This window comes from Ranitomeya variabilis, chromosome 5 (genome assembly GCF_051348905.1).
Source record: "Ranitomeya variabilis isolate aRanVar5 chromosome 5, aRanVar5.hap1, whole genome shotgun sequence".
Classification (NCBI taxonomy): domain Eukaryota; kingdom Metazoa; phylum Chordata; class Amphibia; order Anura; family Dendrobatidae; genus Ranitomeya; species Ranitomeya variabilis.
In genome coordinates this window covers 363,170,778-363,198,119 of record NC_135236.1, presented here as the reverse complement: position 1 = coordinate 363,198,119, position 27,342 = coordinate 363,170,778, and the positions used below count along the sequence as shown (strand labels likewise).

Sequence of the window (27,342 nt, the reverse complement as noted above, 5' to 3'; positions counted from 1 at the left end):
GGCCGGTTTCACACGTCAGTGGCTCCGGTACGTGAGGTGACAGTTTCCTCCCGTACCGGAGACACTGACACACGTAGACCCATAAAAATCAATGCATCTGTTCAGATGTCATTGATTTTGTGCGGACCGTGTGCGGACCGTGTCTCCGTGTGCCAAACACGGAGACATGTCAGTGTTCGTGGGAGCGCACGGATTACACGGACCCAATAGAGTCAATGGGTCCGTGTAAAACACGCACCTCACACGGACATTCTCCGTCTGGGGTCCGTGTGGCGTGCCGGAGACAGCGCTACAGTAAGCGCTGTCCCCCCCACATGGTGCTGAAGCCGCCATTCATATGTTCCCTGTAGCAGCGTTTGCTACAGAGAAAATATGAATGATAGTGTTTAAAATAAAGATCCATGTGTCCGCCGCCCTCCCACCCCCTGTGCGCCCCCCCGCTGGTCGGAAAATACTCACCCGGATCCCCCGTCGGCAGTCGCTCCTTCCTGGTCTGGCCGCGGCTTCTCTACTGTATGCGGCCGATTACACTCATGAATATGTGGCTCCACCTCCAATAGGGGCGGAGCCGCCTATTCATGAGTGTAAATGAGCGGCCCCACGTGACCGCATACAGTAAGCCGCGGCCAGACCAGGAAGGAGCGACTGCCGACGGGGGACCCGGGTAAGTATTTTCTGACCAGCGGGGGGGCGCACAGGGGGTGGGGGGGCGGCGGACACATGGATCTTTATTTTAAACACTATTCTTCATATTTTCCCTGCAGCAAACGTTGCTGCAGGGATTATATGAATCGCAGCTTCAGCACCATGCAGAGTGGGTACCACACGCTCCGTGTGGTACCCACTCGCCATACGGGCGGCACACGTGTGCCGCAGGTATGGCCTCCGTGAGTTCCCAGGCACACGGACACGGATAACTCCGGTACCGATTTATTCCGGTACCGGAATTATCTGGACGTGTGGGACAGCCCTAATGGATAGTGATTACACCTGGAGGAGGCGAGCCTGGAGTTTTCCATAGCCTGGTGATTGCCATTTTAGTGGCTAGTAAAATATGTGCAGCGACCACCCTTCCCCTTATGGGGATAAAGTGAATGTCTAGTAAAAATAGCGCTGTAGAGGGTGATGGTTTTGCATTAGTATGAAGTAGAGTGGAAATTAGTTGAAAAGTGAAAGCCCAAGTGTTAGCAATCACCAGGCAGCCACACAAAATGTGATGGAGAGAACATTTGTGGCCACAACAAAGCCAACATAATTGTGAGCTGTTTGGAAACATATAGCTGAATCTCATAAGAGTATACACCATGTTCCAAATTATTATGCAAATTGTATTTAAGTGTCATAAAGATTTAATTGTTTTTTTTTTCAAATAAACTCATGAATGGTATTGTGTCTCAGGGCTCAATGGATCACTGAAATCAATCTTAAACACGTGATAATTAGTTTTCCAGGTGATTCTAATTAAAGGAAAACTACTTAAAAATGATGTTCCACATTATTAAGCAGGCCACAGGTTTCAAGCAATATGGGAAATAAAAAGGTTCTCTCTGCTGCTGAAAAGCGTTAAATAGTGCAATGCCTTGGACAAGGTATGAAAACATTAGATGTTTCATGAAAACTTAAGAGTGATCATCATACTGTGAAGAGATTTGTGACTGAAACAGAGCACAGACAGAGTTCGTGCAGATAAAGGCTTAATGAGGAATTTTTCTGCCAGACAAATTCATTGGATTAAGAGAGCAGCTGCCAATATACCATTACAAAGCAGCAAACAGTTATTTGAAGTTGCTGGTGCCTCTGGAGTCCCTTGAACCTCAAGGTGTAGGATTCTTCAAAGGCTTGCTATGGTGCATAAACCTACTATTCGGCCACCCCTAAACAGTGTTCACAAGCAGAATCGGTTGCAGTGGGCCCAGACATACATGAAGACTAATTTTCAAACAGTCTTGTTTACTGATGAGTGTCGAGCAACCCTGGATGGTCCAGATGCATGAAGTAGTGGATGGTTGGTGTATGGCCACCATGTGCCAACAAGGCTGCGACGTCAGCAAGGAGGTGGAGGAGTCTTGTTTTGGGCTGGAATCATGGGGAAACAGCTGGTAGGGCCCTTTAAGGTTCCTGAAGGCGTGAAAATGACTACTGCAAAGTATATAGAGTTTCTGACTGACAACTTTCTCCAATGGTATAAAAAGCAGAAACGTGCCTTCAGTAGCAAAATCATCTTCATGCATGACAATGTATCATCTCATGCTGCAAAGAATACCTCTGAGTTATTGGCTGCTATGGTCATAAAAAGGAAATAAACTCATGGTGTGGCCACCATCTTCCCCTGACCTCAACCCTATAGAGAACCTTTGGAGGATCATCAAGCAAAAGATCTATGAGGGTGGGAGGCAGTTCACATCAAAACAGCAGCTCTGGGAGGCTATTCTGACTTTATGCAAAGAAATACAAGCAGAAACTCTCCAAAAACTCACAAGTTCAATGGATGCAAGAATTGTGAAGGTGATATCAAAGAAGGGTTCCTATGTTAACATGTAACTTGGCCTGTTAGGATGTTTTGGAGTTAAATAGCTTTTTGTTCAGTGAATGTGACCTCGTAATGCTGCAAATTCAACAAATGAGCATTTTCAGTTCTTTAAAACATATCAAATGTTTAGAAATTCTACTGTGCCTAATAATTTGGAACAGTGCATTTTGAGTTTTTATTCATTTTGGAGATTATGCTGTTATCATTGGGAGGTTTCTTCAATAAAATTCAATATATACTCTAATGGGTGATGACTTTCATTAGGCTGCCGTCACACTAGCAGTATTTGGTCAGTATTTTACATCAGTATGTGTAAGCCAAAACCAGGAGTGGGTGATAAATGCAGAAGTGGTGCTTATGTTTCTATTATACTTTTCCTCTAATTGTTCCACTCCTGGTTTTGGCTTACAAATACTGATGTAAAATACTGACCAAATACTGCTAGTGTGACGGCAGCCTTAGACTGACTGTCATTTGCACCGACCATTATGAAAATCCGAGAAAAATGTAATTTGCATAATAATTTGGAACATGGTGTAATACCAATGTAAAACTGTTTTTATATACTATTTATAATAGGCAGTGGATGTGTAAATATGGTTGTAAAAAGTACGAGTTCATTCAGAACATGAGAAAGTTTTACTTAGGTCTCCATCCATTGACAGGAATGGAATTGATATGACCAAAGTATTTTTTGTGCCATGCATTCCATAAATGGGTTTTAAACCTTTTTTTAGAGGGCAATATGCTTTCCAGTGCATCACGCCCCTGGAAGAAGCAACCTTTGTGAAATGGCGGTCGTCGGGCGTGGGGACCCCTAGCAGCAGCTGCTCTCGCGGCACATTTTCACAGCACCAGTCTCTCGGCAGGTATTGTACTAAGGATTTTGAATCTCCCTATTAATTTTTGTACTTAATATACCTGCCTATTTACTGTGATTCACTGGTGTATGTGACATTTAGCAACTAGCAGATATAGCTCCAAAACTGAGAGCATTTCATTGCCTTTAACTCTTTAGGCTCCTGTTCTATCCATGGATTTATATGCAGCTCCTACTTGCACTTGCATTTGCGTATTCAGCACTATATGGCAACATTTGTCAGCTGAACTATTTCCATCATCCTCCCCTCCTCCTCTCCCTCCCCCCTTCCCAGTCCTTCTTTCTGCTATCTCCTGGATTTAAAGACTGTATGTGAGCCACAACCGTTCTTTTATAGGATATAGCTCCAAATTGTGGTGCGTTCTATTGCCTTTAACTCTTTAGGCTCCTGTTGTATCCATGGATTTATAGGCAGCTTCTACTTGCACTTGCATTTGTGTTTTCAGCACTATATGGCAACATTTGTCAGCTGACCTATTTTCCACCATCCCCACTTCTTTTTTTTTCTGCCATCTCCTTGGATTTTAAGACTATATGTGAGCCTAATTGTTTTTTTTAATTTATTTTTTAACCCCTTAGTGACAGAGCCAATTTGGTACTTAATGACCGAGCCAATTTTTACAATTCTGACCAGTGTCACTTTAAGAGGTTATAACTCTGGAACGCTTTATCGGATCCCACTGATTCTGAGATTGTTTTTTCGTGACATATTGTACTTCAAGTTAGTGGTAACATTTCTTTGATATTACTTGCGATTATTTATGAAAAAAATGGAAATATGGCAAAAAATTTTAAAATTTTGCAATTTTCAAACTTTGTATTTTTATGCCCTTAAATCAGAGAGATATGTCACAAAAAATAGTTAATAAATAACATTTCCCACATGTCTACTTTACATTAGCACAATTTTGGAAACAATTTTTTTTTTTGTTAGGGAGTTATAAGGGTTAAAAGTTGACCAGCAATTTCTCATTTTTACAACACCATTTTTTTTTAGGGACCACATCTCATTTGAAGTCATTTTGAGGGGTCTATATGATAGAAAATAACCAAGTGTGACACCATTCTAAAAATTGCACCCCTCAAGCTGCTCAAAACCACATTCAAGAAGTTTATTAACCCTTTACGTACTTCACAGGAGCTGAAACAATGTGGAAGAAAAAAATGAACATTTAACTTTTTTTTGCAAACATTTTACTTCAGAACCATTTTTTTTAATTTTCACAAGTGTAAAAACAGAAATTTAACCACAAATTTTGTTGTGCAATTTCTCCTGAGTACGCCGATACCCCATATGTGGAGGTAAACCACTGTTTGGGCGCACCGCAGAGCTTGGAAGTGAAGGAGCACCGTTTGACTGTTTCAATGCAGAATTGGCTGGAATTGAGATCAGACGCCATGTCGCGTTTCGGGAGCCCCTAATGTGCCTAAACAGTGGAAACCCCCCACAAGTGATACCATTTTGGAAACTAGACCCCTTAAGGAACTTATCTAGATGTGTGGTGAGCACTTTGAACCCCCAAGTGCTTTACAGAAGTTTATAACGTAGAGCCGTGAAAATAAAAAATCGCATTTGTTTTCACAAAAATGATTTTTTCGCCCACAAATTCTTATTTTCACAAGGGTAACAGGAGAAATTGGACCCCAAAAGTTGTTGTCCAATTTGTCCTGAGTATGCTGGTACCCAATATGTGGGGGTAAACCACTGTTTGGGCGCACGGCAGAGCTCGGAAGAGGAGCGCCATTTTGGAATTCAGACTTTGATAGAATTGTCTGTGGGTGTTATGTTGCGTTTGCAGAGCCCCTGATGTACCTAAACAGTAGAAACCCCCCACAAGTGACCAAATTTTGGAAACTAGACCCCCTAAGGAACTTATCTAGATATGTGGTGAGAACTTTGAATGCTCAAGTGCTTCACAGAAGTTTATAATGCAGAGTAGTGAAAATAAAAAAATATTTTTTTTTCCCACAAAAAAGATTTTTAGCCCCCAAGTTTTTATTTTCACAAGGGTAACAGGAGAAATTGGACCCCAAAAGTTGTTGTCCAATTTATCCCGAGTACGCTGATGCCCCATATGTGGGGGTAAACCACTGTTTGGGCGCACGGCAGAGCTCAGAAGGGAGGGAGCACCATTTGACTTTTTTAGCGCAAAATTGGCTGTCGTGTTTGGAGACCCCCCTGATGTACCTAAACAGTGGAAACCCCCAAATTATAACTCCAACCCTAACTCCAACACACCCCTAACCCTAATCTTAACCCGATCCATAATCCTAATCACAACCCTAACGATAATCACAACCCTAACCCCAAAACAGCCCTAATCTCAACCCTAACCATAACCCTAATCAAAACCCTAAATCCAACACACCCCTAACCCTAATCCCAAACGTAACCCTAATCCCAACCCTAATCCAAACCCTAATCCCAACTCTAACCCTAACTTTAGCCCCAACCCTAACCCTAACTTTAGCCCCAACCCTAACCATAACTTTAGCCCCGTCGTCACAAAAAAAGTTCAATGTAACCTTTTTTTTGTACGTCGCGTCTGCCATTTCCGCGCATGCGTGGCCGTAACTCTGCCCCCTCCTCCCCAGGACATAGACTGGGCAGCGGATGCGTTGAAAAACTGCATCCGCTGCCCACGTTGTGCACAATTTTCACAACGTGCGTCGGTACGTCGGGCCGACGCATTGCGACCGCCCAGTACCGACGCAAGTGTGATAGAAGCCTAAGGCTACTTTCACACTAGCGTCGTACTCGGCCCATCGCAGTGTGCCGGGCCGACGTACCGACGCTAGCGTTGTAAGCGCCGCACAACGGGTGCAGCGGATGCTGTTTTTTCAACGCATCCGCTGCCCCATTTTGAGGGGAGGCGGGGGCGGAGTTCCGGCCGCGCATGCGCGGTCGGAAATGGAGGACACGTCGCACAAAAAAGTTACATGTAGCTTTTTTTGTGCCGACGGTCCGCCAAAGCACGACGCATCCGTCGCACGACGGATGCGACATGTGGCAATCCGTCGCAGTGCGTCGCTATTGCAAGCCAATGGAGAAAAAACGCATCCTGCAAGCACTTTTGCAGGATGCGTTTTTTCTCCGACGCATTGCGATGGAAGCCAAAAAACGCTAGTGTGAAAGTAGCCTAACCCTAACCCTAGCCCTAACCCTAACCCTAAATTTAGCCCCAACCCTAACCCTAACCCTAACTCTAGCCCTAACCCTAGCCCTAACCCTAACCCTAACTCTAACTCTAACCCTAACCCTAACTCTAACCCTAACCCTAACTCTATCCCTAACCCTAACCCTAACTCTAACCCTAACCCTAACCCTAATTTTAGCCCCAACTCATCTTCTCCTGCCGGCCGGCAGATGGCAGCAGATGGCGGGCGCACTGCGCATGCGCCCGCCATAAGGAAAAAGCCGGCTGGCAGGAGAAGACAGAAGAGGACTCAGGGACACCGGGTGAGTATGTTAGGGTCCCCGAATCCCCCTATTTCTCTGTCCTCTGATGTGTGATCACATCAGAGGACAGAGAAATACAGATCAATTTTTTATTTTTTTTTTTGCGGTCGCCGGTAAACTGTTAATTACCGGCGATCGCAAAACAGGGGTCGGTGCAAACCGACCCCGATCATGTTCTTTGGGGTCTCGGCTACCCCCGGCAGCCGAGACCCCAAAGATCTTCCGGGTGCCGGGCGGCGGGCATACTGCGCGTGCGTCCGCCATTTTTTCCCGGAAAAAAGATGGCGGCGCCCATGGGGACCCACGAGGAGCACCGGGGGAGGTAGGTAAGTATCGGGGGGCTATTGGGGGCCATCGGGGACCCTATTTCTCTGTCCTCCGATGTGCGATCACATCGGAGGACAGAGAAATTAAACGGCACATCGCGTTTTTTTTTTTTTGTTGCGACCGCCGGTAAACGGTTAATTACCGGCGATCGCAACTCGGGGGTCGGTAAAAAACCCCCGAATCATGTTCTCTGGGGTCTCGGCTACCCTCGGCAACCGAGACCCCAGAGAAAATCCGACTCTGAGGGGCGCTATTCACTTTTTCCACAGCGCCGTTAATTAACAGCGCTGTGGTTTAAGTACCCTTGGCGGCCGCCGTTAAAAGGCGTATCGGCGGTCGTTAAGGGGTTAATAGGGGCGCTTTTAATTACATTCTACTTTACTGTGCACTTTATGGATATGTGCACACGCTGCAGAAAGGTGTGTGGATTTTTCCACACTGATTTTGGTAAATCCGCAGGTAAACCGCTCTGCGGATTTACTGCGGAATTACCGCGGATTTTATGCGTTTTTTGTGCGGATTCCCCACCTGCGGTTTTACACCTGCGGATTCCTATTGAGGAGCAGGTGTAAACCACTGTGGAATCCTCACAAAGAATTGACATGCTGTGGAATATAAACCGCTGCGTTTCTGCACTTTTTTTCTGCAGCATGTACACTGTGGATTTTGTTTTCCATAGGTTTACATGGTACTGTAAACTCATGGAAAACTGCTGCAGATCCACAGCATCAAATCTGCTGCGGATCCGCAGCAAAATCTGCAGCGTGTGCACATAGCCTTATACTTGCTGCTGCTACTGCTCCCCATTTGTTTAGAGGCTTTACTTTGCCCTGTCTTTTTAACTATATTTTTTATCTTTGTTATTTAGTAAAGTATTTCTTTTAATTTTTCTACTGTGCTTCTTCTCACTTGTTATCTATTCTACACGACACCTACCATAGTAGATTATGTTGATAAAGTGCTTGAAGTAAGCCTAGATTCTAATGTGAGATAGGGATATGTTCTGCAGGGAATGTCTAATATGCAGCTACTTATAAAATTTGCAATCAGGTATTTGAAGATTTGGTGGTGATAATAAAGATACGCTAAACAAGGCTTTGAGGTCTTTTGAGGTTACATACTGAGATTCAATCTGAATCCAATGGCAGGACATTTCCAGTCTCCATCAACCCTTAGGCTATGTGCACACATTGCGGATTTTGCAGCGGATTTGACGCTGCAGATCCGCAGCAGTTTTCCATGCAGTGTACAGTACCATGTAAACATATGGAAAACAAAAACCGCTGTGCACATGCTGCGGAAAATACCGCACGGAAACGCAGCGGTGTTTTTTCCGCAATATGTCAATTCTTTGAGCGGATTCTGCAGCGGTTTACACCTGTTCCTCAATAGGAATCCGCAGGTGTACAAACACAGGTGAAATCCTCACAAAATCCACACAAAAACCACTGTAAATCCGCCGCAAATCCGCGGGTAATCCGCAGTGCGGCTTACCTGCGGATTTTGAAAAAACAGTGCGGAAAAATCCGCACACCAATCTGCAACGTGTGCACATACCCTAAATTTGGTCTAGTTGTGAAGCTATACACTAATCTAGAAGGTTAGGATGGCCCAGTCCTCCTATTTTAGGTCTTTTTAGGAGGTAGTTAGATAATTTGTGTCTCTTTCCTTTCCAGAAAAAGGCATTTAGTATTTTGTGGGCTTGATTAAAAAAGGACTGTGAGGGAGAGATTGAGACCATATGGAATAGATATAGCAGTTTGGATACTGAGAACATTTTGAAGGCAGCTACCCATGAGATTTCACATTGGTTCCATCTCTATTCCGCTTAGGCCTGTTTCACACGTCAGTGGCTCCGGTGCGTGTGGTAACAGTTTTCTCAAGTACCGGAGATCAATGTGTCTCTGCACATGTCAGCGTGTTTTCATGGACCGTGTGTCCGTTTGAAAAACACGGAGACATGTCAGTGTTCGTGGGAGCGCACGTATCAGACGGACCCATTAAAGTCAATGGGTCCGTGTAAAACACGTACTGCACACGGATGCTGTCCGTGTGCCGTCCGTGGGCCATGCAGGAGACAGCGCTACAGTAAGCGCTGTCCCTCCAGCTTGTGGTTCTGAAGCCGCCATTCATTTCTTCTCTCCAGCAGCGTTCGCTGGAGAGAAGGAATGAAAAATCATTGTTTTTTTATTTTCTTTGTGTTTAAAATAAAGATCCTTGTCACCACCACCTCATCCGAGTCTCGCGCAAGTGAGTATGAGCCCTATGGGGAATATCTGTTGTAAAATTTCAAGGATGTGGTAGTGATATTAATGGGGAGAATTTGAGAATTACCCTCATTGATTGTGTAGTATAACAGGTAGCCAAATATTTTATTTTAATAGTATTTAACGATTCTCCAAGAGAGATGTCTGGATTTTCTAGTGTCAGGATTAAATTGTCCGCACATAAGAAGATACAGTGTGAGCATATTTGGACATTTATCCCCATAATGAGGTTTTGTCTGATAGCCTGGGTTAACGATTCAATGGAAAGCACAAAGATTAAGGAGGACAAGGGACACCCTTGTCTGGTGCTATTAGAGATATGAAAATCATCCAACATAGTGCCGTTGACAAAAACCCTCACTGATTTGGATGAGAATGAATGCTCAGCACTGAGAAAACAAAAAAACATTTTAGTCTGTCGAATGCCTTGTTTGTGTCCACTGTGACCAGAACGGCAGGTATCTTCCATCTTTGAATAACATCATCAAGATTTATGACCCTTTGTGTGTTGTCAGCAGCATGCCCCTTGAATAAAGACAGCTTGATCTTGTGACACTAGAGAAGGTAAAATGGGGGGCAGCCATGAGGCAACGCACTTTTTGTATATTTTCAGGTCCATAAACAGTAGATACAGTGTCTACGGAAAGTATTCAGACCCCTTTAAATTTTTCACTCTTTGCTTCATTGCAGCCATTTGGTAAATTCAAAATGGTTAATTTTTATCACATTAATGTACACTCTGCACCCCATCTTGACTGAAAAAAACAGAAATGTAGTAATTTTTGCAAATTTAATAAAAAAAAAAATCTAAAATATCACACGGTAAGTATTGCTCAGACACTCATATTTAAGTCACATGCTGTCCATTTCCTTGTGATCCTCCTTGAGATGGTTCTACTCCTTCATTGGAGTCCAGCTGTGTTTAATTAAACTGATAGAACTTGTGATGCAATGACCCCTGTTACAGCTAGGGGGCGCTGCATGTGCTCCTCAGGATATGCATGGAGGCGTATCTGGGTTTGTGGAACAGTGTCCGGCATGATTGTAAATGGCTGGTATGTGTCGAAGAGGGAGTGTGCGCTGTAAGCCTGTAGTATTGTTGTTCTACGACCTGTAGTCCCACAAGTATTTGTATAGTTAAAAGTTGCAGCACGAAGTTCTGCAGGAGCTGCAGTTGCAGCTAGAGGTTCTGTAGCAGCAGGAGCTGCAGTGGCCGCAGCAGCGGCTTGTGATTGGCAGCCGGAGGTGCCGGCGGTTTGTAACTGCAGCAGAAGCAGTGGTAGCGCCAGCAGGAGCTGGAGAGGTGTCGTAAAGACATTGGTGGTCCAGATTGTGCAGACTCTTAAATGGCCAGTGCCGATCCAAAGAGACGTTTTGTTTGTACAGTGCGAACTGGTGACTGAGAGTACCATGGGGAGTCCACGGGATGTACCCCAGAAGGGGTGGTGTCCCTGAAAGGGGTGGTGTCCCTAAAAGGGATGGTATCCTTAAAAGTGGGTGGTAACCCAAACAGGGATGATTGCCCAGAAGCGGGGAGTCCCAAAAGGGGACGTTGACCCTAAAGGGGATGGAGTCCCAGAAGGGGGTGGTAACCCAAACAGGGATGATTGCCCAGAAGGGGGTGGAGCCCAGAAAAGGGGGCGGTGACCCTAAAGGGGTGTAGTCCCAAAAGGGGGCAGTGAACCAAAAAGGGTGACGTCCAAAAAGGGCAATATCCAAAAAGAGAGTAGTTACCCAGAAGGGGGTGGAGTCCCAGGGAAATGTTGGGTACCCGGTCTCGAGACCTCTGGTGTGTGACAAGTGTTCAACACAGGTTTGAACAGAAGGGGAATATGTGATGCAGTGACCCCTGATACAGCTAGGGGGCGCTGCATGTGGTCCACAGGATATGCATGGAGGCATAACTGGGTTTGTGAAACAGTGTCCAGCATGATTGTAAATGGCCGGTATGTGTCGCAGAGGGAGTCTGCACTGTAAGCCTGTAGTATTGTTGTTCTGGGATCTGTAGTCCCACAAGTATTTGTATAGTTAAAAGGGAGGCTGGCAGGGTTGGTCAGAAAGCTGGGAGGGTCTGGCTAACCAAACACACCTCCCTCCTATGGGAGTGGTTACAGTCATAAAATGTGACCATGGTGTGGTCACATGGGAGAATGTATGGACCTGATAGGCCTTCCAGGACCTTACACATGGACCAATGTGTTGGATGATCCTAAGTGGGGACAGACATCCTGAAGAGCATATGGTGAGGCCTTGGATCTGGTGGCCTGTGTGGTGGACGGTCCCAGGTGGGAAGGGACGTTCTGAATAGCGCACAGAGATCGTATGTGCAGAGATTGTGATGGCACTATGTTGGGGGAAGCTATCGTCTGTCTGAGGATCTGGACTGTCGGGAGTGCACTGATCACAGGGACTGTGGTCCCAGTTTGGCAGCTTCCCCAGGAGAGAGCACTGACAGGAGGTCAATGTGTGGAGCAGGAGCTCCTGGAAGATAACCCAGAGTATGGGGAACTGTGCGGTCTCCCATGGTAACTGGACGGAGTAAGGTCCAGCATGTTTAGAGACTGCAACCTAATGTCGTGTGTTGGTACCTGTCGTGTTCCATGGACATTAAAGGGAACCTGTCACCCCCAAAATCGAAGGTGAGCTAAGCCCACCGGCATCAGGGGCTTATCTACAGCATTCTGTAATGCTGTAGATAAGCCCCCGATGTATCCTGAAAGATGAGAAAAAGAGGTTAGATTTAACTCACCTGGGGGGCGGTCCGATCCGATGGGCGTCGCGGTCCGGTCCAGGGCCTGCCATCTTCTTACGATGACGTCCTCTTCTTGTCTTCATGCTGTGGCTCCGGCGCGGGTGTATTTTGTCTGCCCTGTTGAAGGCAGAGCAAAGTACTGCAGTGCGCAAGCGCCGGGAAAGGTCAGAGAGGCCCGGTGCCCTCGCACTGCAGTACTTTGCTCTGCCCTCAACAGACAAAGTACGCCTGCGCTGGAGCCGCAGCCTGAAGACAAGAAGAGGACGTCATCCTATGAAGATAGGAGGCCCCGGACCGGACCGCAACGCCCATTGGATGGGACCACATCGGGACCACCCCTGGGTGAGTATAATCTAACCTCTTTTTCTCATCTTTCAGGATACATCGGGGGCTTATCTACAGAATTACAGAATGCTGTAGATAAGCCCCTGATGCCGGTGGGCTTAGCTCACCTTCGATTTTGGGGGTGACAGGTTCGCTTTAATGAACCATTCGGCATGTGGTTGCCCACGATAACTGGACAAAGAGGTCCGGCGTGTTTAGTGACTGTGTTTCAAAGCCGCATACTTAATGTGTAGTGCTATGGACTATGTGGAAGGTCTGTGAGGTGTAACATGGCCTACAGTGGTTTATGCTGAGTATATAATAAACCACATGAACTGTTTAAGTAAGAAAACGTGACTTTGTGCCTTCATCCCATTGTCAAGTGAGTATTCCCCAATTCGCTAGTGATCGCGGCATCACAGACTTGATTTGGAAAGGCACACAGTGAATGTCAGACTAAATGAGAATCATGAGGTCAAAGGAACTGGCCAAGGAGCTCAGAGACAGAATTGAGGCAAGGCACAGATCTGGCCAAGGTTAGAAAATAATTTCTGCAGGATCTCAAGGTTCCTAAGAGCACAGTGGCCTCAAAATCCTTAAATGAAAGAAGTTTGGGACCACCAGAAGTCTTCCTAGACCTGGCCGTCCAGCTAAAATGAGCAATCGTGGGAGAAGAGCTTTGGCGAGAGAGGTAAAGAACCCCAAGATCACTGTGGCTGAACTCCAGAGATGCAGTAGGGACATGGGAGAAAGTTCCACAAAGTCAACTATCACTTTCTCATCACCTGCCCAATACAATCACAACAGTGAAACATGGTGGTGGCAGCATCATGCTATGGGGGTGTTTTTCATCTGCAGGGACAGGACAACTGGTTGTCATTGAAGGAAACATGAGTGAGGCCAAGTAGAGAAATATTCTGGATGAAAACCTTATCCAGACTGCTCTGGACCTCAGACTTGGCTGAAGTTTCACCTTCCAACAAGACAATGACCCTAAGCACACAGCTAAAATAACAAAGGAGTGGCTTCAGAACAACTCAGTGACCATTCTTGACTGGCCCAGCCAGAGCTCTGACCTAAAGCCAAGTGAGCATCTCTGGAGAGACCTGAAAATGGCTGTCCACCAACGTTCACCATCCAGCCTGAAGGAACTGGAGAGGATCTGTAAGGAAGCATGGCAGAGGATCGCAAATCCAGGTGTGAAAAACTGGTTGCATCATTCCCAAGAAGACTCATGGCTGTACTAGCTCAAAAGAGTGCTTCTACTCAATACTGAGCAAAGGGTCTGAATACTTATGACCGTGTGATATTTCAGTTTTTCTTTTTTAATAAATTTGCAAAAATTACTGCATTTCTGTTTTTTTCAGTCAAGATGCAGTGCAGAGTGTTAATTATTGAGAAAAAAAATTGAATTTACCAAATGACTGCAATGAAACAAAGAGTGAAAAATTTAAAGGGGTCTGAATACTTTCCGTACCCACTGTATATAGGTCTGAATTTCTGAGAAATATTAGGTTATGTGATAGATTGAGGAGTGTGATAATAGTCCCAGCAAGCATTTCATTAGGGAATGAAACTTTTCCTTCATGCTGTGCACCTGTGCCCGGAGCTCACATGTCACTGTTCTTAAAGTTCCGGCCATCAAGTATAACAGGCTACAAAACTGCATGACCTTGGTGCCATTCATTTTTTTCTTGTGTGTGGAACCTTGTGTAATTGCTTGTTGTAGGGTGTCTAATAGAAAGAGAGTTAATTTGTCAGAAAATGTCTTGTAGCATTTAGTAGACAAGCCATCCGGGCCAGGGACCTTGTGTGCTGGAAGTGACCTAATGACCTTACATATTTCTGGGAAAGTGTAGTGGGCATTTAAAGAGTCTAGCATGGCATTTGGAGAGGAATGGGAGATGTAATTTGTATAGAAAAGATTATAGAATCAGGACCTAGGTTATACAGTGAGGAGTTACAAAACTTGAATGTGTTCGCGATCTATTTAGGAATATATAATTTGTGTCATTGTGAGTCACTTTTGAGGTAAAGTATTTTAGGTTTGACTGCCTGAGATTTTAATCTATTGGATATTAATCCCCCTGCTTTATTGTCTTGTGCTTAATATTGAGCTTAGATCCTTTATAAACTTTTTCATTTTTGTAAAGTAAATAGTTCTTCGGCAGAATGTCGAGACCACAAGAGTGGCAATCTGGTCCATGTTGTAAGAACGTTTATTCAAAGTTTCTAATCTCTGGATTTCAGATAAAATATCTGTGAATTTCTTCTCCCTTTCTTGCTTAGCTCTGTGGCCTAATTTATTAAAGATGCATTTATGCTTTATGAGAGTTCCACCCAACCCAAGTCCAATTAATAACGAGTGTCCCACGACGATCTCCCCTATAGAACAGTGACATCGGGTGATGTCACTGCTCTATAGGACCCTCAGTGACACAGTGACAGGAGACAATGGCTCCTGCAGTGCATCACTGAGAGGTTACCTTAGGACAAAGTCTCACTTTATGGCAATTGCTGCCTGGGAAAATTTCTCACACAGCAATGCCATAAAGTGAGACTAGAGACTATTTGTTTTACAGCGGCGGAGGAATACAGTGCGGAAGGATACCTTCCTCCCGTCATTGTATTCCTGAAGCCCCTAGAGAGCGGTCGCATCAGCTGATGCTGCCGTTCTCCACGGGAGATCGTCGTGGGACACTCGTGGATTTCTCCAGCAGGGAGTATATTGGTTGTTTATTGTTTTAATCTTTTTTACAGATGACACTGGCTTCGGGGAACAAAGTGACAAGTGATGCTGAGTATGAAATCTGTGTTTAATGTACTGTATGTCTATATGTATGTATTGTATGTAATGTATGAATGTATTGCATGTAGTATGTATGTAATATGTATGTAGTATGTATGTAGTATGTATGTAGTGTGTATGTAGTATGTATGTAGTATGTAGTATGTATGTAGTATGTAGTACGTATGTAGTATGTATGTAGTACGTATGTAGTACGTATGTCATATGTATGTATGTAGTATGTATGTACAGTATGTAGTATGTATGTAGTATGTATGTATGTAGTATGTATGTAGTATGTGTGTAGTATATATGTATGTAGTATGTATGTAGAATGTATGCATGTATGTAGTATGTATGTATGTAGTATGTGTGTAGTATGTATGTATGTTGTATGTAGTATGTATGTATGTAGTATGTATATAGTATGTATGTAGTATGTATGTATGTAGCATGTATGTATGTAGTATGTATGTACAGTAGTATGTATGTAGTATGTATGTAGTATGTAGTATGTATGTAGTATGTATGTATGTATGTAGTATGTAGTATGTAGTATGTATGTAGTATGTATGTAGTATGTATGTTGTATGTATGTAGTATGTATGTTGTATGTATGTAGTATTTTTTTTACATTCAACACATTAGCCGGATGATTGGACTACTACTGTCCCATCATTGGCTAATGTGTCAATCACTGTCACTGGCATCGTCCGATGGGACTTGTAGTCCCATCGGACGATGTCTGCACACACGCACAGACTCCCGGCAGCCCGCAAAGAGCCCCGGCACGCCACACAGAGCCCCAGCACACCGCACAGAGCCCTGGCACGCCACACAGAGCCCTGGCACACCGCACAGAGCCCCGCACAGAGCCCCAACACGCCACACAGAGCCCCAGCATGCCACACAGAGCCCCGGCACGCCTCACAGAGCCCCGGCACGCTGCACAAAGCCCCCGCACGCCACACAGAGCCCCGGCACGCCACACAGAGCTCCAGCACGCCGCACAGAGCCCCGCACAGAGACCCGGCACTCCGCACAGAGCCCCGGCAGGCCGCACAGAGCCCCGGCATGCCGCACAGACCCCCTGTACGCCGCACAGAGCCCCGGCAGGCCACACAGAGCCCTGGCAGACCCGCACAGAGCCCCGGCAGGCACGCATAGACCCTGCCCGCACACACACACGCAGTCTCCTCCCACGCTCCGCCCACACTCCATTATAGTGCATAATTGCACTATGGGAACTTCTGATTCCGGTATCCTATATCGCAAAAATATCGGAACTCAGTATCGGAATTCCGATACAGCGAATATCGGCTGATACCCGATATTTGCAGAATCGGAGTGCTCAACACTACTGCTGTGTTTTTGGGGCAGAGTTTTCCCACAATTTCGGTCTCTATTTAGCTGGGCTAATCGTGTTAGACAGGGGAATCCCTCCACTGGGTCAGGAGGACCACTTCTCCATCCGCTGCAAGCAAGCTAAATCTTGACCGTAGAACTGGATAACACTTATGGGGTCTTCCCAAGGTATAGTTACTCACTGTGTGTGGTGACTAGTCTCTGATTAGTCTGGTTAGGAGAGAGATTTGCATCACTAGAAGGAGAACTTGAATGAGCAGAGGACTTGATGTCATCTTTGTCCTGTTCCGCTTTGAAGAAAAACTCCAGCTTGCTATATATATATATATTTTTTTTGGGAGGGGCTTCGCTTCCCTTGGGTCATCATCTCAGGCAGGTGAAGTAGGTGTACAGCTACTTGTTTCAAACTGAAGCCAGGGAAGTTGCTCATTATGCTCTAGGTGTGTGTGAGCTCTGTATTCAAGCAGCCACAACAAGAAAATTACTAGCCTTCTGCTCTCCTGTTTCCTCTAGTCTGATCTTTTTCAGCATCCTCATAATAAATAAAACCAGGGAAAGACATGAATTAACATGTTCTTCAATGGAATGGAAAAACTGACCACGACCCAACCCAGCTATGGACGTTGTAGTTAGTACCCGGTGCCTATGAATAGCGGTGAACGAGGGACTATCTCTTGTTTTTATTTCTGCCTTTTAATGTTTTTCAGGTATCCTTTTCTGGACTACTTTGGATTCAGTGGATTACTTTGGACCTGCATATTTTTTTTTATTTTCTATTTTTTTTTCAATAAATTTTGTTGGAAAAATGAGAAATCGGTGGTCAACTTTTAACCTCTCTATCTTCCTAACAAAAAAAAAAATTATGTTTCAAAATTTGTGCTGATATAAAGTAGACATGTGGAAAATGTTATATATTAACTATTTTGTGTGACATAATTCTCTGGAATAAGGGCATAGAAATTAAAAATAGAAAAAAATTGGAGTCCGGCACAACAGGACTAGATTTTCCTTTTCTTTTTCTTTTTCAAAAGAAAATATAGTGCATACAAAAGAAAAAATTTACATGGTCGACATGACCCAGTCGACGCGTTTCAACTGCACTAGGCAGTCTTACTCATTGTAGCTGATGGGGTCCTTAAAATATCATGTTGATTGAAGCCCTTTAGTATTACATTTAGTACTGAGTGTGGCCAGTGTTGGTGTCCTTTTTAATCACATCTTTTAAATCTTGTTTGTTAATATATGTTTGATGGTCTGTTTCAATAAAGGTTGTTATAGAAATTTTGCCAAAAACTCCAATGTTTCTCTTTTTTGAATATAATTATCATGGAGTGGTATGTAAGTAGCTAGGCATTAATTGCTTGACATACTGAACAATATGAGTCTGGGTATTTTTGCATTGAGCCATTGTAATGTCGTAGCCATCTTGGTTGTGGCATTACTGTGATTAGCTGGCTGCCTAGCATCATCTGGTCTATATAAGACCCTTTAGCACCATGCGCAGCACACTGTACCCCAGAAACTGGCAGAGTAGGGAGAGGTGTTGGTGAGAGAGGGACAGAATTGTAGCTGTGTATTAGCCAGGGATTCAACCACAATTATATTTCTGCTAAGTTCAACAGCCCTTCTTAGGGCTAATGATAATCAATAGTAATACTGCTGTTTGCAGCAGTTAGGGAGAGTTTGTGCTGAAGAGATCATTTAGGACAGGATAGGGTGAATTAAATGTCCTTTATGCTGCAGCCTGCAACTCATACCAAAATCCCTTCTCAGGGCTGATAATATTCTTTTTGCTCTTTATCCTGAAAATTGTTCTGAGCAGGAAAATATTATACACCATTTTCACTGAAGCAGTTGTGCATCAAAAGCATACAGCCAGACTTGGTTGGATCTCAATAGCATTGCTATACTGATACTGCAGTCTTATACGTTCATCTGAGGTGCACAAATTTGCCTGGCATTGTAATACTGCCTTTTTTATGAGCTGTGAACTTTTATACGGCATTTATCATGCTATAGTTGGGCCTCAAAACCCCCCACAAAAAATTTTTGATAAAAAAATTGCATTGCTATATTGATATTGAAGTTTCATATGTGCATCTGAGGAGTGCAAATGTGCCTGGCATTGTAATACAGCACTTTTTTTAGCTGTAAAATTTTATACAACATTTATTGTGCTACAGTTGGGCCTCTAATTCCCCCCAAAAAAGTTTGGCAAATTAATTGCATTGCTATATTTATGCTGCAGTCTTCCATGTCCATCTGAATTGGGCATATTTTGCTGGCATTGTAATACTGCAAATTTTTTTGAGGAGTAAAATTTTATACAGGTTTTATTGTGCTACAGTTGGGCCTCAAAACTCCTAAAAAAATTTGCTTATTAAAAAAAAATCACATTGCTATATTTATATTTCAGTCTCATACGTCCATCTGAAGTGGGCACATTTTGCAGGCTTTGCAATACTGCAATTTTATGAGTCTGGTGCTTTAATAAAGACAACCAGTTAACCCAAAAAAACATTTGCAACATCTGCTTTGCCAGAAGCAGCAGGGGCAGCTCAACTACCAACTGACCACCACCAGCATGCTCAGGCACATGCAAGCAAAGCACCCAACTACTTAAGTCGAATGCCATGGTCCAGAAACAGTGTCTGTGGGTGACACCACTGCCTCTTCCCCTGTTCAATGTGTACTCCAATCCCATGTCCATGATGTAGGCGGAGATGCCTCCCACCCTGCATCTGTCATTGTACACGTGCAATCGCTGCCAGCAACCAGGTCCACGTCCTTTTCCCAGTGCAGTGTTCAGTTGTCCCTACCCCAGTCCTTGGAACACAAGTTTAAAAAATGCTGCCACCCACACACAAGCTACAATACTAAACAGCCACATTTCCAGACTACTTGCTCTGCAAATGTTGCCATTTAGGCTTGTGGAAATGGAACTTTTCCACAACTCACGGTGGTGGCCATCCCTCGGTACTCAGTCCCAATCTGCCACTATTTCTCATGGTGTGCTGTCCTCACTTTACACAATCACGTGTCCCATAACATCAGCTGTGCGCTGACCAACGCTGTGACTGGAAATGTCCACTTAACCACGGACACCTGGACAAGTGCTTGTCGCCAGGGATGTTACATTTCCCTGATGGCACACTGGGTGAACATCGTGGAAGCCAGGACCCAGTCAGACCCTGGGAGAGAATACGTGCTACCAACACCACGGATTGCAGACCCTGGTTCAATCAGGGCTGCCACCACCTTCTACAGCAATTCCTGCACCTCTTACTCCTCACCTTCCATCTCAGAAATGCCAACATCAGTCACAAACTGGTAGCACTGCAGCAGTGCCTCGTCCAAGTGGCAACAAGCTCTGCTGGGCCAATCTTCACCATCACAGAGTTGCTGAAAGGTCTAACAGATCAGACTGATCTGTGGCTCTCACCCCTGAACCTACAACCAGGCATGGTCATGTGTTACAATGGCCATGACCGCTTGGCAGCTATGAAGCTTGGCAACCTCAAACACGTACCATGCCTGGCACGATTTCTCAAAGCCTACCCAGATCTGCTACTAATGAAAGTACGGTACATGTGTGCCCATTTTCGCAACTCAGCTGCAGCTGCTGACACCCTGGAAGACATGCAGCAGCGTTTGAAAGTTCCAGCTCACTTACTGGTGTGTGATGTCACCATGAGTTGGAACTCAACGTTGCATATGTTGGCAAGGCTTTGTGAGCAGCAGAGGTCAGTAGTAAAATACTAGCTACACCATGCATTATCGGTATTCCAGTCAGCCTCCGCACATAAGAGCTGATTGAGTGGACATGGATGTCTGACATCTGTGTGTTTCTCCAAAACTTTGAGGACTCAGCCAAGATGGTGAGCGGTGATGATGCCATAAGTAGCGTCACCATCCTGCTTCACTATTTTCTGAAAAGCTCAGTGCTCACAATTAAAGAGGAGGTTTTGCAGATGGAACAAGTTGAGATGGAGCAAGAAACTATACTGGGTGATGCTACACTGCCCAGCTTCATCTCATCTTCTCAACACAGATTGGGTGATGATGAAGAGGAACAGGACGTAGTACCCACACCACCTTCATCCCATCTGTTCAGAGTGGATGGCCTGAAGAACATGGCCAGTCGCTCTCTTGTATGGACAGGGACGTTTGGGCTGTTGGCAGTCTGACACACACAGCTGAGTTTATTTTCCGCTACCTTTCCCGTGACCCTCATGTTGTACGTATGTTGAACGTATTTTTTAACAATTCTTTATTTAACATTTTTTTTAAAGTTAAGAGTAAACATTTGAATGGATAACTGTTTCAATATAGTACCGAAGATGCAACATGTCGAACGCAAGTGATAATGTCGATACAAGTTATTTGCGTTACATCAAACGTCAACATAAAACAATTGGATAGTATAAACAATGTAATCACTACACAGTAACTATAAATTACAGTCCAAAAAAAGAAAAAAAAAGGGGGAATCAGGCAACAGGCGTTGGTAGCGAATTAACTAGACTAGAGAATTTTGCGGAGTCAAAAATCTGATTATATGAGAAGGCAAACGGACCATCAAAGCTATTAGCGTGTAACATAGATGTATGTATCTATAGGACTTGTATATAGACAGGAGAAATTAAATCACAACATTGGGTGACAGAAAGGGAAGCAGGAGCTACAAGGATGCAGGACAGGCAACGGGAAGGGTATAGCATAATGGGCGTCGGGCTCTACCACTGCAGCAGGAAAGGTGGAAAAATTACAGATAGCAATATGGACTCATCAAAAGATGGGGAAAAGTTCAGTGGGGGATTGATGTTCCCAATGAAAGGGGAGTTCTCAGCCTCTGGGAATTTTAGTCCAAGGTTGCCAGATTTTGAGGAATTGTGTGTGAGTTTCCCAGCTAGATAACTCTTCTAGTCTTTGAATATCGTTAACTTTATTAACCCATTCGTTCAGAGTTGGAAGGGAGGGTTGTTTCCAGTGTAGTGGTATCAAATGCTTAGCTACTCCCAATAGTAGTGGAACCAAGTTATGTTTTTTGGGGGTGAAGTCTTTAGATGGAAGATAGAGTAAAATTTCTGCTGCTGACATATTTCTATTTATCAGCTCTAAGATTCGAAGGGCTTTGTTAATGCCCTTCCAGTAGTTCACTATTGCAGGGCACGACCAAAAGATGTGTTAGAGTGCCTTTAAATTTTTAACATCTTCAGCACCAGGGAGATTCGCTCAGGCCCAAGTGGTACAGGTTTTCTGGTGTTCTGTACCATCTAAAGAGAACTTTAAAAGTGTTTTCTTGTAGAAGTACGCACCAGGAAAAGCCGTGCAAATTTTTTAAAATTGAGCGAACCTCATGTGAAGATAGATATTTTTAATTCAGCTTCCCAAGTGGAGAGGTATAATGGTTTAAAATGCATTTTTGGATGAATGAGATTAGCATATATCTTGTAGGTTATCTTAGGAATCGGAGATTGTAACTTTAACAGAAAGTCCACCCGCTGCCAGTCTGGCATTGGTCTAGAAAGAAGTTTGGCTTTTGTAACAATATGTTGGAGGTGTTGCTTTTGGAGAAAGTCAAGTGGACGGCTCCGCACCAATGTTAAGCATTGTTCCACACTCAAAGTCTGTTTGTTTACTAGATGCAAAGTTGGGGTATCTGGTAAAGTCATCCAGAGATCGTAGTTATCCTGGTAGTTAGGATCTAATAAGTACAGAAGAACCTTAATTGGAATATTGTCTAAAAAGTAGCAGTTGGGGGGGGGGGGGCAATTTGGTATAAGAGACTGCCTAACTTGTAAAGTAGTTGCTTTGATCTCATCCATTTTTGTCAGCTCTTGAAATGCTGGCGGTCCAAAGTAGTTTAGGGGCTTCTCTTCCCAGCAGGGTCAGTTCTAAATTTGTAACAAGGTTCTTTGTGGCCCCTTTGGTCAGCTTAACCATCTAGCTAGATGAATGGCTTGATAGTACATAAATAGGTCAGGTAGGCCAAGACCACCTGCACCATTCAGGAGGTTGAGAGTTTTGTAAGGTAATCTGGACTTCTTGTATTTCCAGACAAATCTAGAGATGAGTCTTTTTACAGAGAGAAAGAGGAAGCTAGGAAGTCGAATGGCCACCATGCTCATGACGTAGAAAATCTTTGGTAAAATGTAGGATTTAACAATATTGATCCTACCCAACCACGACAGGAATAGAAAATCATATGACTTCATCAGATTACCTAATTTTTCCAATAAGGGTGGGAAGTTGTGATGATACAAAGAGTGGGGGTCATTAGTGACAAATATGCCCAGATATTTAAGTTTATCCAATGGCCAGTGAAAAGGGGTCTTCTACTTTAAATTTAGAGATATCCGAACTCGTGGCAGTAATGTTTAGGGCTTCGGATTTATTCATATTAATTTTAAAGTTGGAGATTATTCAGATTTCTGAAAAAATTTCCATAAGTTTTTAGAGGACTGTGGGGAGTTGGAGATCAGCAACATGAGGTCATCAGCGAAGGTGGCTGTGTTAAATTGTAGGTGTTCCATAGATAGATAGATCTTTTATGTCCTCATCTTGCCTGATTTTTAGAATCAGGGTCTCCATCACTAGGATGAAAAGGGGCGAGGAAAGGAGGAAGCCATGTCTTGTCCCATTACCTATCCCAAAGGAGGTTGAGAGTATGCCATTAACCCTGACCTTGGCAGTTGGTCGTGCATAATGAGTCACGATGGCCTCTATGAAGGGGGGCGGAAAGGCAAATTTTTGCAAAGCACGGATCATGTAGTTCCAACCAATTCTGTCGAAAGCCTTTTTTAGGCATCTGTGGACAGAATGGTTAAAGTTTTCTTTGAGTGCTTTGCATAGGATGTAGCTTGAAGTAGTTTTGTGGAATTATCCTTCCCCTCCCTCCCTCTCATGAAGCCTACTTGGTCAGGGTGTACTAATTTCTCTAGAACTATATTGACTCTAGATATCAGTATTTTGGCCCATAGTTTCCTGTCAGTGTTAAGCAATGAAATCGGGCAATAGTTGCAGCAATGGCTTTTGTCTTTATCTTCCTTTGGGATGATGGTAATGAATGCTTCTAGTACCTGTCGAGGGGGGGGGGGGTGCACCTGCAAGAAATGAATTGAAAAGGAATACCAGCTGGGGAATTAGAAGATTAAAACATTTTTTGCAATAGAATATTGAAAACCCGTCAGGGCCCAAAGCTTTCCCATTTGGGATAGATTGTAAGGTATCTATAATTTCTTTAGCTGTTACTTTAGATAGAAGTGTCAAACAATCAGTGGGGGTTATCATTGGTAGGGCAAGGGGGGTAAGAAAGGCTTGTTTTCTATCAGAGGCATCCACACTATTTTTTATAAGGGTCAGGAAGATCTAGATTACACAAATCTTCATAATATTGCTGAAAGGCCTCGTCGATCTCATCAGAACCAACTACTCTCCTATTCGAGCTAGTATAGATATGTTTTATGAAGTTTCTTTTCTTCTGTTTCTTTAGAAGCTGTTAAGTGAGCTTACTGCCCTTATTACCATGCAAGTAGAATCTATGTCTGCTTCGCATGTACATTTTGGCAGAATTAACATTAAGTAGATCCTTTAATTTGTTACGGAGAGAGGCAAGTTCCTCAAGGACCGATCAGGACCCTGTGGTCTTATGAAGGTATAACATCACGTTAATTCTGTGGAGAATAGAGTGAATTTCTGTCTCTCTTTGTTTTCTTGTATGGGAGTTTAATGCAATAAGTTCGCCTCGATGGACGGCCTTGTGTGTTTCCCATATAATTGGTGTAAACCTATCCTCAGTAATGTTTTCACCAAAGAATCCAGAGATGGAGACTTCTAAAGCCTCAATGTTCCTAGAGTTTTCAAGCAAGGATTTGTTTAAAAGCCACACCATGGCGGGGCAGGGTAATGTGGTGATGTTAACCTCGATATACTGTATATAGGGGCATGGTCCGAAATCCTAATTGAGTCAATATGGGTAGCTTTTATTAAGGGAAGAGCTTGTGATTGAACAAGGAGATAATCTATTCTGTGGTATGTATCATGGGGGGAGAATAAAAGGTATAATCTTTAGTTGTAGGATGAGCAATTCGCCAAGGATTCAGTGAGTTAAGGGAGTCTAATATGTTCATAAGCCACCACCTTAATTTCTGGGAGATGAGGGAGGATCCATTAGAAGCATCTATGCTAGGGTAGATCGTTAGGTTTAAATCTCTGCCCACAATCAATAAACCTTCTATAAAAAGGTTTAAGGCAGGAAGAGTTTTGGTAAGCCAAGCAACTTGGTTCTGGTTAGGGGCATATAAATTTCGGAAGGTCGAGAGTATTTTCAAAAAAAACCTTCACAAAGATATACGGTACCTCCCGTCTCGGTCAGCTAGACTATCTTTGTGCATGAAAGGGCAATGCTAACCCCTTTTGATGCGGAAGCACTACAACTGTTGTCCCAAGTGGGAAAGGAAGAAAAGGACATGTTTGATACTCTACTTAGTTTAAAGTGGGTCTCCTGAATGAAGGCCACCAGTGTTTTTCTCTTCTTAAGCAGTGTTAAAATTTGGTTAGGTTTTGAAGGAGCATTGATACCTTTTACACTGAATGAATCTACAGTGATCGAGCCCGAGTGTTCCTGTCTAGCCATGGGGGATAAAAGTATGGGGATCTGTCACTGCCAAGTTACGCATGTAGGAACAAGAAACCACGGTTAACAACCATCTGCAAAGAAACACTCATCCACCACGGGGGGCATCGAATAACCAGACATATGGATGAGAAAGTTCGAGCAGTGTTCAATTTACTCATTTTGACAGTTAGAGAGAAAACATTCATAGGTAACCTAGAAAGCCAAAAAGAGGGAAAAAAAGAGAAAAAAATGAATCCAAAATCCATGGGATAATCCCAGGTCGAGAGAGTGAGCGGTCAGGCCTTCAAAATTTGCCGATGAGCATCAATAGTTGTTGAGCTCACAAATAGACTCTCTCACATCAGGGACTTAATTAGGGTATCCTCCATATCAGGCTGAGTAGATAAAAATGCTCCACTATATTCCCCAGCAGGGTTGATGAAATAACAGTCCTTGAGGCTGCCACATTAAACTAATCGCTTTTTTCAGGGCTAATTCAAATATATTCTATTCTGTCATAATAATACCGCTCTTATCTTCAATTCATGTAGGGTGAGGTGTGGCAGTAGGTATAGCGTATGACAGGCATCTAGTCAGGGATTATTGCCTTATAAATTGTACACTTTGCTGCTGTTTCTTTCCATGCACTCATTGACCGATTGATGTTTTATATGGTCATCTGTACCCAGAAATTCATCACAGCTGGCAGTGTTACTTGCGTTACTTCACAGTTTCTTGCTGCCATGTACAATATAAATTCAGGACCAATTCTAATCCCTTCTATATTCTACAACAATACTGCTCTTATCTGAAATTCATCAATGTTGAGGTGTGGCAGTAGGAATAGCATATGACAGGCTTCCAGTCAGGGATTATTGCCATATAAATTGTAATCCTCATTGCTGTCTTTTTCCATGCACTCATTGACAGATTCATGTTTTTTATGGTGTTCTGTACTCAGAAATTCATCAAAGTAGGCACAATTAAATGATTTAATGTGTCCATTCACAGTTTCTCTGTAGCATCTGTATGTAAGAGGTAGTAGTGGGAGACTTTACGTTACTGGAGTTGGAATTACCACTTCTGAACTCTCCAGTGCTTTGTTTCCATCTATTTCTTGGTGGTTCTTGAAGTATTTTTGGGGTCATTGTCCTGCTGGAAGATCCATGACCTACTACGATGCAAACACAGATTTCTGTGTTACTACATTTCTGTGTCACTACATCGCGACCCAAAATCCTTTGGGAATCTTCACATTTCAAGGCACACAGGGCCACAGGCAGCAAAGCAACCCAATAATATCTTATGAACTTACACCATATTTGACTGGAACTACTGTGTTCTTTTATTTGTATTCCTCATTTCATTTACAGTAAACAGTAGAATTATGTGCTTTACCAAAAACTCTATCGTGGTCTCATCAGTCCACAATACACCTGCTGGCCCTCTAACAATAGAAAGGTTCATATGATTGCCCTCTATAAATAGTTATGCTAGCTGATGGCTATCAAGAGCCCTGCTGCAGACTTACAGCAGGAGTCTGTGCACATGTTACAGAAGGACAGAGAGAAAGTAAGGAGCACTGCAGTGAGCTTACCTGCTGGAGCGCAGGACCTAAAACATGTGACCTCCGGGGAGTGGATGGAGGCAGTGCCAGACAACGAGTGGAGGCGGTGACCGGCAGAGCCGGAGAGTAGTCTGAACGTGCCGAAGTCTAGCCGGGAGGTCAATCAAAAGGGTGAGACGTAAACTTAGTCGGATGTAGCAAAAAGGTTGGGGAGCCGAAGATAGCGGTGCAGTACAAACGGGACAGACAGGAGGGAAGTTAGAGTACCAAGCCAAAGGTCAGAGCCAGAAACAGACAATTAGCACAGAGACACAAGGCAAAGCACAGAACGAGAAAACAGACTGAGTCATACACAAGAAAGCAACCGGACTAAACAGTATGCAAGCACACAAGGGGGTCAGACACACAGCCAAGACAGATGTATCACTGACAAAGATCCCCAGATGAAGGCGGGTAAATATA

General features: G+C 43.8%; 1 protein-coding gene across 1 annotated transcript in view; it reads right to left on the bottom strand.

Moving 5' to 3' along the window:
* SLC23A1 (solute carrier family 23 member 1) overlaps window positions 1-27,342 on the bottom strand; it is a 395,963-nt gene that overhangs the window by 230,872 nt on the left and 137,749 nt on the right. The window lies entirely within an intron of this gene.